Source organism: Dermacentor variabilis, chromosome 2, assembly GCF_050947875.1.
Source record: "Dermacentor variabilis isolate Ectoservices chromosome 2, ASM5094787v1, whole genome shotgun sequence".
In the NCBI taxonomy this organism is placed as follows: Eukaryota; Metazoa; Arthropoda; class Arachnida; order Ixodida; family Ixodidae; genus Dermacentor; species Dermacentor variabilis.
Window position 1 is genome coordinate 228656812 of NC_134569.1, and position 13410 is coordinate 228670221.

Genomic DNA, 13410 nt, shown 5'->3' on the forward strand with positions numbered 1-13410 from the left:
CCTTGATGTTTACATGTCGCGCATAGGCAAGATATGATGCGCTTTCTCCCCGCAACTAAGACTTGCTCTTCTATAAGACTGAAAACAATGTGCGTATCTAATGGTATGCCGTCACAAAAGCGATTTTCTCTAACGATTCGTAGACTAACCACGCAAAATGAAGAGGCGTATACGATACTCCCTAATGTGAAATTTGAGCGCTACTGTATACGTGTTTTCATTTCGCGATATTGGGGGCGAGCTCCACCACTGGAAAAGCTAGCGCCGCCGTCGGCGTGACGTAGTATGAGGGATTCCGTGGACACACTGCTTCGGAAGCGCCGAAGCGAGCTGAAAACAAAAGTCGCACCTGAACTGCGGTTCCCGCTTCGGGTGTGTGCTTGATAACACTTAAAGGGACACTAAAGGTTACCAGAAACTCAAGTTAAAGTGGTAGAGCAATGTTCTAGAACGTCTAAGGCGTCAATATAATCGCGAACAGAGCTTTAGTAACCGAGAAATTGAGGTAAATGCATGACACGATTTGAGACCCCCCAGCGACATTCCGGTACTAGCCCGATGACGAAAGGACTCCTCATAATTTGTGTTACTAATACTCACCTACTCGTATTAAAAATATCATTTCATTCGATTATAAGCCGGAAAAAATGCTACTTGTCTACGTCTATTCGATTCTAGGAAAAAATAACATTTTGACGTTACCCTTCAGTAATATGGGTGTTCGAAAGGTTTCGTTTTCGCTCGACTCTGCGCCGCGCACGCTTTGGAGTTTCAGTAGTTTCGTTATCGCGTCGTGCTGTGAGGGTTCTGCTGGCTCGCGAAACTTTCATTTGGAACAAGCAGCGAGAATGCCACGTCCATGTGATGTCGTGGGAAGCCCTCGTTGCTTTCCCGCTCCGGAGAGCCGGTGTCGAGGCCGCCGTCGTAGTACGCAACGACGCCGGCAGTGCGAGCCCTCAGAAGCAGGTCGCGCTCGTCGGTGCTCAAATCGCTGAAGTTGAGCCCACCATCGCGAGCCAATCTGTCGGTGTCAGGGTCCATTGCGACGAGCGTCGAAGTTAGCGTCATAGAATGAAGTACCAGCTTATGGGCGTCTTGCGCTGGAGTGTGAGGTATAGTAGCGGCGCCTGGTGGCGGTGCGGGAAACGACATCTGGGTCGTGCCAGCTTAGGTCGTATTGAGCCCTGGCTGTGGCGAAGCACGTTTCTAGGCCGAGTTTTGCGTCGATTCGCACATTTTTATGCCCTGTTGCGAGTGCGAAAAGGCTCGTCGCTTCTCATAGACTACGCCGACCACGCTGCGAGCTCGCTGCAGCCTATAGTTTAACGAAAACGGACTCTCCGTGTGCCGTGGGACGTAACGTGGGACGTAATTCGTTTCTCCTTCCGCTAGCCACCATACTCCCGCTTTCGCTCTGCTGTCGGCTCTGTCTTGGCTCTGTTTCTGGCCGCGCGTTCGCGTTTTGCGCAGAAAAGCCGTAGCGCCGTCTGCGGACGCCGTTCTACTCACCGATGGCGCAACGTCACTATGAGACCATGATGTCAGTTCTCCTCGATCGGAGGGCGGGCGATTTGAACTGCGCTAGAGGTACGCGGACGCTTCAGAACGCATTTTCTCTTAAAATAAGTCTCTCCTTGGCACGAAACAAGCGTTTCGAGGTTTCTGGGATGGTATTTCAACAGTCCACGTTGACTTAATAGTAACCTTTAGTGTCCCTTTAAAAGCGTTATACTTGGTAGTGGCTGTCTTTGAAGGCGTCCAACACGGTAGGCTACACCGGTGCTCGGTGCCGCCGTGCCGGACGTACACAACGGAGCCCGGTGTCATCCTTCACACGTATCTGTAGTAGTAGAAGCTGCGTGAAGCTTGGATCGCGAAACTTAGAATCAGCAAGCAGCCATCGGCTACAACTCGGGTGTGCAACAAGCGCTTTCGCGAGGAACGTTTCTGATACGGCGTCGGGGCTGCGATGTTCGGCGAGCAGCAGAATTAAACGCGCACTGAGACACTCGCCTGCGCGCGCTGCCTGGCTAATGCTATGAAAATTTGGTCGATTAACTTGTTGATGCTAGATACTCGCAAGTGCCTCGATGTATTCCTCTCCCGCTGCTGTGTATACGGTTTCTACTGGCTGGTCTACTAGAACTGAAAGGGAACGGTAAAAAGCATACTAAAATATTGACCGCCCTTCCACTACTGTGAAAAGGGGTGCAAGCTAAGCTCGGGATCCGCGGCTCTTCGTTGTCGTGGCGCCTCGGCTCCGCGCTCCCTCACGGCGAGGTCGGCGCGTCGACGACGAGCGCTTTCTGGAGCGAGTTCCCCGCGGCATTCATAAAACGCCGCCTGTTCTACGGCCGAACGCACGACGCGCGGCCCGCTCCCACTGCCGTTCCTTCAACGCAGCCTGCTCTTCGGCAGAACGAACTAAACGCGGCATCTGCCTTCCGGGCCTGAACTGGCGGGAAACGGCGGGCGTGAGGTGAGCGAATACTAAATCGCACCCTATCCCTCCTCCGGAGGGAAGGGACGCCTGTGATGGACTCGCGCCTTGCACTGCGTCTACTTCATGCATATAAAACCCTGCTTTAAAGGCTGCACAAGGTCGATCCAAATAGGTCGAGAAGCTTCGTCGACAAGCAGCTTAGTACAAATTGTCACCGACATCAGCAAGGGTGGTTATGGGAGCAGCGATTGAAGAGAGACTATGCTTGGAGGGAACAAACATTGGGAAAGAAAAAGCGTTTTTGAATTCAAGCGAGACACATATTCGTTCAACGGAAATAAAATTCCCGGTCAACGTTATATATTCGTGACGAGTTAAGAGAATACAAGATTATTTAATTTTATTATTATTAATAAATACATTTAAGCGCCCATCGTTTCAGGGGGCGATGACGCCGTTATCACTCTCAATGCAATGCACCTCTTGAAGTGTGCAGAAAGGCGCGCTCGTAAAGTTCACCTGTTGAAATACGCACCCGCACACGTTGTGCTTTCTTTTTTTTTTGCTTGTCGAAGTTTGAATTTGGGGACGCGGGTAGCTTTATCGCCTCTTAACCTGTTCAGTGAAAAGTAGTGAGTTGCGACCGCCAGGTAATTGTGTAGTTGTTTTCGTGCGACTGCGCTGGCCGACGGGCTTGGTATCAAACGATTGGATCAGCACTCTACAGCCAAAACTTTCGTTGGCCTCCAAAGAAAGTATGTTCTGTGCAGGGGTGCGATTTCGACAACCGTATGGCTGACGTTTTCCTGCATCGCTGAAAGCTCGAAACGCTCATCAAGTCGAATGGCGGGGTATTTGAATATATAGCTCTAACGGCAAGCCAACAAAAAATTTAGCGCCTTCGAAAACAAGATGACGCCATTTCGTTTTTCAACGGATATAGCGTCACATTATTTTTTCTTCCGCCGGAAATGTTCCCTTCACATACAGATGGCGCTAATCCCCATGAACCACACGAGACGTTCATTTGAGGGATCGCCAGTAGTTTGTGCACAGTCGCGAGCACTAGTGGGCGGGAGAGGGAAAATCTGGGGGCATTTTATCCTTGAATAAATGACTCTGCCTAGGCACTAGGGAGGATGTTTCTTAGCGCGTGTTGTAGGCGTTTGTCCCTAGGCGTGCTGGCATCGCGTAGTGGGGTCGAGTTTGCGCTATGAGTTGGGGCCGGGCATGAAATAAGTGGTAGCTGGCCCATGCCGTCGTCTAACTCATCCACGCTAAGGACGTTGTTAAAGGGAGGCAGGGGCGTAGCCAGGGGGGGGGGAGCTTATGGGGCTTCAGCCCTCCCCCCCCCCCCCCGAAATTTTTTCGTGTTGTCCATGCACCGTCGACCAAAGCAACCCCCGGCGCCGGAAATCATTCTGTATTTTGTCTAGAACGAATTTTTCACGCTCGCAAAGCCATTTCACCTCAAAAATTGCGAACTCTGGCGGGATTTCGCGGCAACGCCCATGCACCGGGAGTCACATAACGCAAGCATCCCCATCCGAGCACAAAGGTTCAAGGACGTTTTGATGGCGAACGGGCTCGCCGTGGCATCTCGCGGAGGCCGCGGAATCTACACTCTATCACGGTATCTACGAATCGCGGGGATGTCAACTCCGAAACATTATGGGTATAAAGTTCTCATAAACTTTTGATGTGAAAGGTGCATTGACATTTCCAAACGTGTGTTTTAGATTTTCAATTGCGGAACTTTGTAAGTTTAATGTTCCCACAAATATTTGACGCCAAAGGTTCATTAAGTTTTCCAAAGTCGTACATCGGGCCATACAACGAGATAAGCCAAATCAACACACTATAAGACAAGTTGACAAAGCCCACAGCGAGGCCCGATGAGACGGAGAGTTGTGGTGGTTCATTCGTGCCGTCAGGTCACATAAAAAATATCATTTTTTTTCACCTGCGCCAAAGCATCCAGTGAAGACACTAAAGCCAGCCAAGGTAACTACGTTCTTATTTATTTTTTCTTCTTTGACTTTTGTTCGCGAGGACACATTGAGCCTGTTCAATTTTTTTGTACTCGCTCCCCTACCCGCGGGCTGCAAGAGCCAGCGGGTAGGGGATGCGCATGCGTTTTTCTCGTGTTGCCCCGACCACCGCGCGGCGCACTTCGGTGCGCGTTCGGTTTTCTCTGGCCGAGTGCATTTTCACCTGGCAGAGTTTTGGACGCTTCCTAGCTAGCAGACGAGAAAAATAAATAATGGTCGCTCACCGCCATCACTGTGGGGACTCGACGGATTGCACCGCGTTTGCTTGAGCGCAACCTCTCCAGAAAGTCTTGTCTCGCCGGTGTAGGATACCGAGCAGTATGCACATGGTTCTTGGTGGACCAAGCGTCTCGTGTTTTCTTCGATATTCCTTTAATAGCCACATTAATTGCCCAAAGTAGGCATTGGATTGTGACCAACATACTTTCCTTTGGTTTTTTTCCTTACGGTGCCCCCGCCACACAAAAGAAAAGAAAAACGTTGTTGAGGCGCAGCGAATTGTCGCATGTTGAAAGTTCTGTTTTGTTACTTCTTTTGCGGAAAGTAATGAGCCATGGGACCCTTCAGCTGCCGGATACTCTTATTATATTATTGCGATAGCAATTATATGGACACTCCAGGCGCATTCCTGCCGTCGCCCTCATGTTCCGCATAAAGTTCAAGGGCGATAACAGCCTGACCGCGCGCCGCATGCTGTATGTGCGAGTGAAAGCTTAGGTGGGGGATGGCGCGGGTGGGCCGACGATGGTGGCTCAGTCTTGTGTGCGCAAGGGAGAAAAGTGAAGAGCAAGAGCGCCGCCTTTTGTTGCGCGCGACACATCGGGGGAGTGGATGGAATGGGGGATGCATCTAGGATTCTGTGAATCTGTGATTGCGCAACAAGTTTATTTGCCTTGTTTGACCCATTATATAGCGTGACTTTTTCTTAGATACGTAGATTTATTGGAGACTTATACGCGCGTTTAGATATCTTGTTGCGAGGTTTTGTGTATACGTGCAGTGAACTTTGTTTCCAGTTCCACTTTTTTGCCCTTTATCAAGCTGTATCTTCGCATTTGTATATTCCATTGTATCTTCGCATTCCTAATGTACGAGGGCGAGTCAAATGAAATTGAGCCTACCCACCTTGCGCAATTATGGTTCTCTTCATTATCTGCAAGGCCTGCGCGTAGCACACAGGCATCTCTCATTTACAAAAGTGACACGCAGGTGTGAGGATAAATGCTCTTTAATGTGCTCATACACTGGGTTGAACATGGTTGCGTGACGTTATGGACGCTCCAGAAGTTGAGCAGCGTGATGCCGTGAGGTTTTGACAGCTGAAGGTGCTTCCCCTTCCCAAAAAGAAATTAGTCACCGTATGGCTGCCGTGTACATTGAACATTTCATTTCATTGGCCACTGTGAAGCGTTAGAACAAGTGGTTCAAAGAAGGACGTGAAAGGTGTGAACACCATCCCAGACCGGACCAAAGCCATCGTGCAATCACCCCTAATAAAATTGCAAAGGTTGATGAGCTGGTGACACAAGAACGGAGGAAAAGCATCGATGAACTGGCAGAGCGTGTGAACATCAGTCACAGTTCGGTTCACCGTCACCGTTCACGCCATAATTCATGAACATCTCGGTTATCGGCTCTTGTGTGTGCAGTGGACGCCCAAGATTTTGAACCACTGCCAGAATACGGAGAAATTCGGTGCAGCCTTTACTCATCTGATCCGGTATCACAATACGGGTGACGATTTCTTGTCTGCAATTGTGATCGGAGACGAAGAATCATGGCACTACTACGAGCCTGAAACACGACGGCAAAGCTTACAATGGAAACATTCGAATTCACCACCCCCAATGAAAGCAAAAGCCGTCATTTCCGCCGGAAAGGTGTTCTTCACTTTTATTTTTCGATCGTCAGGGGCCATTACTGATAGAATTTGCTAAATCTTGAGAGACTATCAATTGGTTCCGATATTGTGAAACGCCGGATCGGCTGCGTGTCGCAATCAAGAACAAACTACGTGAAAAATTAATGAATGGGGTCATCTTGTTCCGCGACAATGCCCGTCCCCACGTCGCTGAAGTGGTTAATGCAAAACTGGCAAAGTTCAAGTGGGAAACGCAGCAACATCCGCCATAGATTTCAGACCTGTCGCCTTGTGACTTCCACATTTTGGGGCACCTGAAGAAAACAGCTCAAGGGAACCAGATTCGTGCCGCACGATGATGTAAAAGACTCCGTTGGTGACTTTTTAAAGCAGCAACCCAAGGAATCTTATGAGACGGGAATCACGCGACTCGTTACTCAATGGGACAAATGTTTAAATGCTCATGGAGACTACTTGTAAATAATGTATCCCGTTTGTCATATATTCGCATTGGCTCTCTTTCATTTGACTCACTCTCGTATATTATGCAGAACTCCTGCTCTTTATACGTGCTCTCTGCTGCGACTATAATTTCAATGAAACGTACCCTCGCGATATTCACGATACACGACTGGTGACAGCTGCTCCTGCGTAATACATTGGAACAAATGACAGCGTCATTGAGATTTTTCACTGGCCGTTGCATATATAAAATAATGTAAACAAGGATCTTGAATGACAAAGTTTCATTAACATATTTGTCCTCAACTTCTTCATTTGATAGCCTTTACATTTTTCATATCAGCGGCAGGCACCGTTTTGCTGGTTTCGAACTGATGTAATTCTAAAGTTCGTGTGATATTTTCTTTAGTTACTAAATAGACAAAAAACATGGAAGCATTGGCATCAGTTATGTTGGGCACTATTTTTGGCACATACGAGTGTAATATTTTATGAAAAATACATATTTTACTTGTATTGACAGTGCGTAGCGTTCAAGAATTCGTTTCTAGCATTTTTGGCAATGGCCATGCAGTTATTCATGTATTTGATCCCTAGGCAAATTGTTTAAGAGGAAGCTTTAGCTCGGGCCCAACTCCGACGCGGCCTATTCAGATACATGTAAAACGCAGAAACGCTTTTCTGAGATAACTCCTGAATCGCTTTTAATGAAATTTGTTGCATTTGAGAGAGTAAGTTAAATTCTAGTGTCTGTTGGAAGCGGAATTTCGATTTAGGGCCCGAAGTTTGTTTAAGATATCCTGAAGAATTCGAAACTTCGAAAGAAATAGAAGCACGAAGTTTGCAAATTAATAGCTCTGCATCAAGAACAGATATCCGGGTTCTGTAAACGGCATCCATTACACCATTTAAAGCAGACAAATTCGATATGTCTATTTGTATATTATGTGAAATAGTTATGTTATGTACAAAGGTTCTGCATAAGCCGTATTTCCATAATACTTAATTTCTTGAGATACATGTGTAACATCAATTTTGTCCGCTGTAGATGTACTATTATGTGCAATTCACAGAATTGTGATATCAATTTTCATTGCTGATTTATAGAGTTGTATACTTCACTCTTCCGTTTTTGAAAATTTTGGATTTTTCCACTTTTCAATAAAATATTGACGACTTAAATCGAAAATTCGAAACAATCACTAGAATTTAGGTTTTTCTTTTAAATACAACAAACCTCATCAAATTTGGTGAAGTGGTTGCCTAGAAAAACGAATTCTCCTTCTACATGTATTTAGATAGGAGCATCAGACCTAATGTTTCGTTTTCTCTTAGGAGGAGGCCGAGCTGCATTGTGAGCCCTCCCCCCACCCCGCCCGAACGAAATTTCTGGCTACGCCACTGAAGGGAGGGACTTGTCATCGAGAACGAGGACTACGGGATTTATTTACAATATCCACATGAAGACAGCAGACACATTTCATCAGTCTAGCAAGACTGAAAAAGCAGCACACCTAGCAGCCGAAAACGGCTGCTTAAAAACCCTCTGTCCTCCACAGATCCTGAATCCTTAGGTGAGGGAAAACTGTCGTTCAACCTTCGTCCAATGGGAGCGTCCAAAGTCGTAGTTACCTGCCTTTGAAGGGGTGGGTTCAAACACTCACTTCCGCACTTTGGTTTCACTGAACACACCGAGTGGAGAGGGTCCTCGTAAACATGGGTTGTCACGCTTAACCCCATCTGGCGCCTCTTCTCCAGAGCTGACTCCGCAGTTAGCCACCGCGTCTGTCAATAAACTGCGGCGATTTCTGGGGCCCGTGAGAAAGCACTGCAAAACACCCTTTTCCAGGAGTTATCTTTCTCCAAGTAGACCGCGAAGGCGATGGCGAACCAACTAACAATACTCGGTCCGCCAGGGTGGCTAGCGTTGCTGGCGCCTGTGGGCTGTCCGAGGAGGCGCATTTTTGGCTTCCCAAAGCGACTCGTCGCAGCGGGCTCGGTTCTTCGATGATCGTCGGTTCTCCGGTGATCGTCACCCCCGCAGGTCGAACGAAACAGCTGCAGCGGGCTGGGAAAGGTTTGCAGATCAGTATCCCTGCAGGTGGATCGTAACAGCTCCATGGGCCGGAAAATTTCGACTGGCCAGTGCTTATAACCGCTGGGCAGGAAGAGAATGACTGGTGGCAAGAGGGGGGAAGCCTTGGCTTGCAGCGACCAACTGTAAAATGATGACACCGCCCTAAACCATCCAACAAGGACAGGCAACTGCAAAACGAACCCCACAACATGGCTATACGCCGAGATGACGTATCTTCGATCTCACTTTAGACCCGCTAGGCTTCAAAGCAAATATAAGTGCAGAAACAACAAATGCTGCATTTCACAACACCAATTTTTGAAGGAATATCGTGCTGACAAATTGAGCAATCATGGAGGGAGTGCTGCTAAATGAAAGGCGGTCTTCTTGGCTTAACAAAATTATCAATAACAACCCTAAAATTTAGGCGGGATCCCTAAACGCAGAATTCAAATTAGCCTGCTCCAACCATCCGCATTGCTATGCAACTTACCCTTCTTATATCTAACGGAGAAGTTGCACTCTTGGAGAGTGAGGCTCCATCGGAGCAAACGGCTATTTCTGTGTGACATTTGATTAAGCCACGTCAGAGGACAGTGGTTGGTCTCGAAGATGAACCTCGCTCCGTACAAGTAACACGACAACTTCTGGGCTGCCCAAACTAAACACGCACATGCCTTCTCTGAATCGCTGTAGGCTTTCTCTCTTACAGTTAATTTACGGCTGGCATAGGGGATAGGATGTTCCTCATTATCGTAACCGATCAGACTAAGTACCACCGCCCATACCCCTGTCGCTTGCGTCACACTTAACTATGAATTCCTTTGTGTAGTCTGGCACGCGAAGCACAGGACGAGAAACCCTGGAACCTTTTCGAACCTTGGAAAGCGTGCCCTTTGACCTTATCCCAGTGCACGCTACGCGATGCTCCCTTTCGGAGGGCTTCCGTTGAAGGAATTTGCGAGCAATTCAGAATGCACCGTTGATAGGTCTGTTTTCTGCCTGAACGTCTGTTTTCGTGCGCGGCTGTGAAAAATCTCCAATCGTAGCTATTTTCAGCTCGGCCAGCCGTCTCGTGCCCTGGCCGACAACATGACCTAGGTAAGTACCATGCGAACAGCCAAATCTACACCTTTCCGCCTTCATCGTTAAGCCGGCTTCCCTCAACCGTGAGAACACCTGTTTGAGGTGCAATATGTGCTGTTTCCAGCTGTCCGAAAAAGTTGCTACATCATCAAGATATGGCAAGGCGAACTCCTGCAAATCTTTTAGGACAATATCCATTAACTTAGAGAAGCTAAACGGCGCGTTCTTCAGCCCGAAGCTGAGGGCGAGAGGGCGAAAAGTGTCTACAGGTGAGATAAATGCGGCATAGCGACTGACACTTTCTGAAAAGGGAACTTGCCAGTATCGCCGCACGAGATATATAGTTGAAATGTATTTACCAGAGCTAACTCTCGCTTCATTCCTCAATGTTGGGTATCCTGTACAGCTGATCCTTAGTGACGGCATTTACCTTCCTGTAGTCAACACACAGACGATTGTCCTTATTAGGGGTGTCTACAAGTATTAGCGGTGACGTGTAATCATTCTCAGCGAGCTCAATAACTCCCAACTCTAGCATGAGCTGTATCTCTGCCTCCATAATTTCTCTCTGTCGTGAAGACACCCTGTAAGGCTTTGATCTTACTGGTTCGGTTGATGTCAGTTCTATTTCATGCGTTATTAGTTCGGTTCTACCCGGCCGATCGCTGAATCTATCGAGATATTCCCCTAGCAGCCCTCTTAGCTCATCTAGCTGCTCGGGTCTAAGAGCTTGCGAGCTTACGGAATGTTTTACCCCTTCTTGCAGGCTGATTTCAGAGTTGGAGGTCGCCTTATACACGTTAAACTCAGCACTAGTGTCATCCTGCTCCTTGATGGTAAAGTTAAAGACTCCGCTCCGCTCTACATACGGCTTCATCAAATTGCAGTGGTATATCCTCACCTCGTTCGTGCGACCGGGCACTTTCAGAGCATAGTTAGTATCTGAAAGTTTGTGCAACACCTTAACGGGTCCGTCCCAGTGAACTTCAAGCATGTTCTTTCTTGAAGGTTTGAGGATCATTACCTGGTCTCCGGCGTTAAACGTTCGAAGCCACGCATTCTTGTCGTAATAGAACTTGGCGTTCTCTTGAGCTACTCCCATGTTCTTTTCGACTTGTTCTTGAGTCGCACTTAGCCGTTCCAGCAGATTTAGCACGTACTCTACCACTGTTGGACTCTCTCCTCTTTCCTCCCACATCTCTCTTAACATTCACAGTGGAGAATGAAGTGTCCTCCCATACAATATTTCTGCTGGCGAGAACCCCGTAGCCTCGTGAGGAAATGTTCGCAAAGCAAACAAAGTGGCCGGAAGACAATTATCCCAGTCCTCCTTGTGCTCGTAACAGAGCGCCCGCAAAACTCGCTTAAGCACTGAATGCCACCTCTCTACACTGTTTGACTGAGTGCGATAGACAGAACTGTGTATCAACTTTACCCCGCACTTTTGTAACAATGTGAAAGTCAGTGAGTTGGTGAATACTGACCCTTGATCCACCTGAATTTCGGCTGGAAACCCAACTCGTGCGAATACTGTCAAAAGCGCGTCTACTACTCGGTGGAGCTGAGTTCTTTCAGATGGATTGCCTCCGGAAACTTTGTAGCCGGACACAGCATGGTAAACGAGTACTTGTAACCCGACTTTGTCTTTGGTAGAGGCCCTACCGTGTCTATCACAAGTCGTCAGAAAGGTTCTCAAATTCAGGGCACTACCTTTAGTGGAGCTTTCCATGTTTATCCAGGTTTACCCGAGCGCTGGCAGGCGTCGCATGATCTCACAAAGTTTTCTACGCCTCTGAAACGGCCAGGCCAGTAGTATTTCATAAGCAATCTTCGATTTGTTTATGCCTAGGTGGCCGGACCACCCATTTCCATTACAGAGACCCAAAAGGTCCTCCCTGTACTTAGTAGGTACGACTAACTGATCTAGAATCCTGCCCTTTCGGTCTCTGTAGTGTCGATACAACAATCCTCTATCTCTTTCGTATCGTCACGTTGCGCCTAGCAATGCCTTCTTTAGCTGTGTGATGCAATTTAGCTAAGCTCTCATCATTCTTTTGCTCGGCTGCCAGTGACTCTCTGTCCACACGTAAAAGCCGATCAAAGTTTTTTGAGGCTGGTAATAGTAACGGCCCTGTCTCGCTTGCGAGTGCGTCAGCTGGCTGTTCCTGCAGGCGTGAACTTTGACACCCTAGTGATACGCTCTCATTGAGCTGGTCAGCTGGCAGGGTTTCCTGAACCGTTTTTTCGTCCCTCGAGCCTAGCTCGGATTCGGTTACTGAAGGTACCTCTTTTGTACTTCCGCTGGAGCAGCTTTTGCATGTTCAGCCGAAAGCGACGTGATTTTACGAGCTCGGCCGCACTTCAATGCCTTTACTACGCCCTCTCCCAGCTCAAGCCCCTTGTCCCGCAGTAGCTGACCCGACCGATTCGAAAAAATGTAAGGGTACTGCAGCGAGAAGAATTTGGAAACTACAGCCTCGGTCACGAGCTGCCCGATTGGTCCACTGATTTTGACTTTGGCCATGGGCAGATACACGCTGTTTTTCTTCTACAACCTGTTTGATCCATGCTACTTCTCCGGTGAAGTCATTTACCGTCATGTAAGACGGATGAACAATGTCCATCGTGGCGGCACTGTCTCTTAGCACTCGGCATGGTTTGCCATTAACTTGCAGGTCGTGAAGACATGGGATTAAAAGTTCCATATTCTCGTCTTTTTCCTCCACGTAGGAGAAAAATACGCTAGGCTTCCCGCAGTTTACAGTTATATGTCCCAGTTTGTGGCATTTATAACAGCGGATCGGCCAAAGAGATTCGAATTTTCTTTTCTGTTCCATTTGTGCGGTTTCCCCGTTAAGTTTCTCCTCGCTCTTTTCTGCGAGCTTTTCCTCCACGTCTACAGGCTCCGATCGTCTTGTCTGCGAACCCTTTTTGAACGGAAATGGTTTCATTTCGACCGTCCCAATTTCCGTCCTCGGCATTCCGCTTTCTACGCCTTGCGTACTCCGGCTAATTCAGCTGCTCTTTCCACAGTGTTTACGTTTCCTCTGTCTTGCACCTACAGCTTCACAGATTGTGGGATGCTTTTGTAAAACTGCTCTAGACAAATGCATTCAATGATCATGTTTCTGCTCTTGTACGCTTCCGTGCTTTTCAACCACTCTACTAGGTTTGCCTTTAAGCCATATGCAAAATCCGGATATCCCTAGCTATCCTTCTTGCCCGTGCTTCTAAACCTCTGTCGAAAAGCTTCGGCTGAAAGGGGGTACTTTTTCAAAAGACTAGCCTTGACCTTCGCATAATCATATGCATCTGGCGCACTGAATCTGGCGATTACTTCCGCAGCCTCACACGGCAACATAAACAGCAACCGCTGTGGCCATGTACTCGGACCGAAGTTCGTCTTCTCGCAAGTCCTTTCAAAATTTCC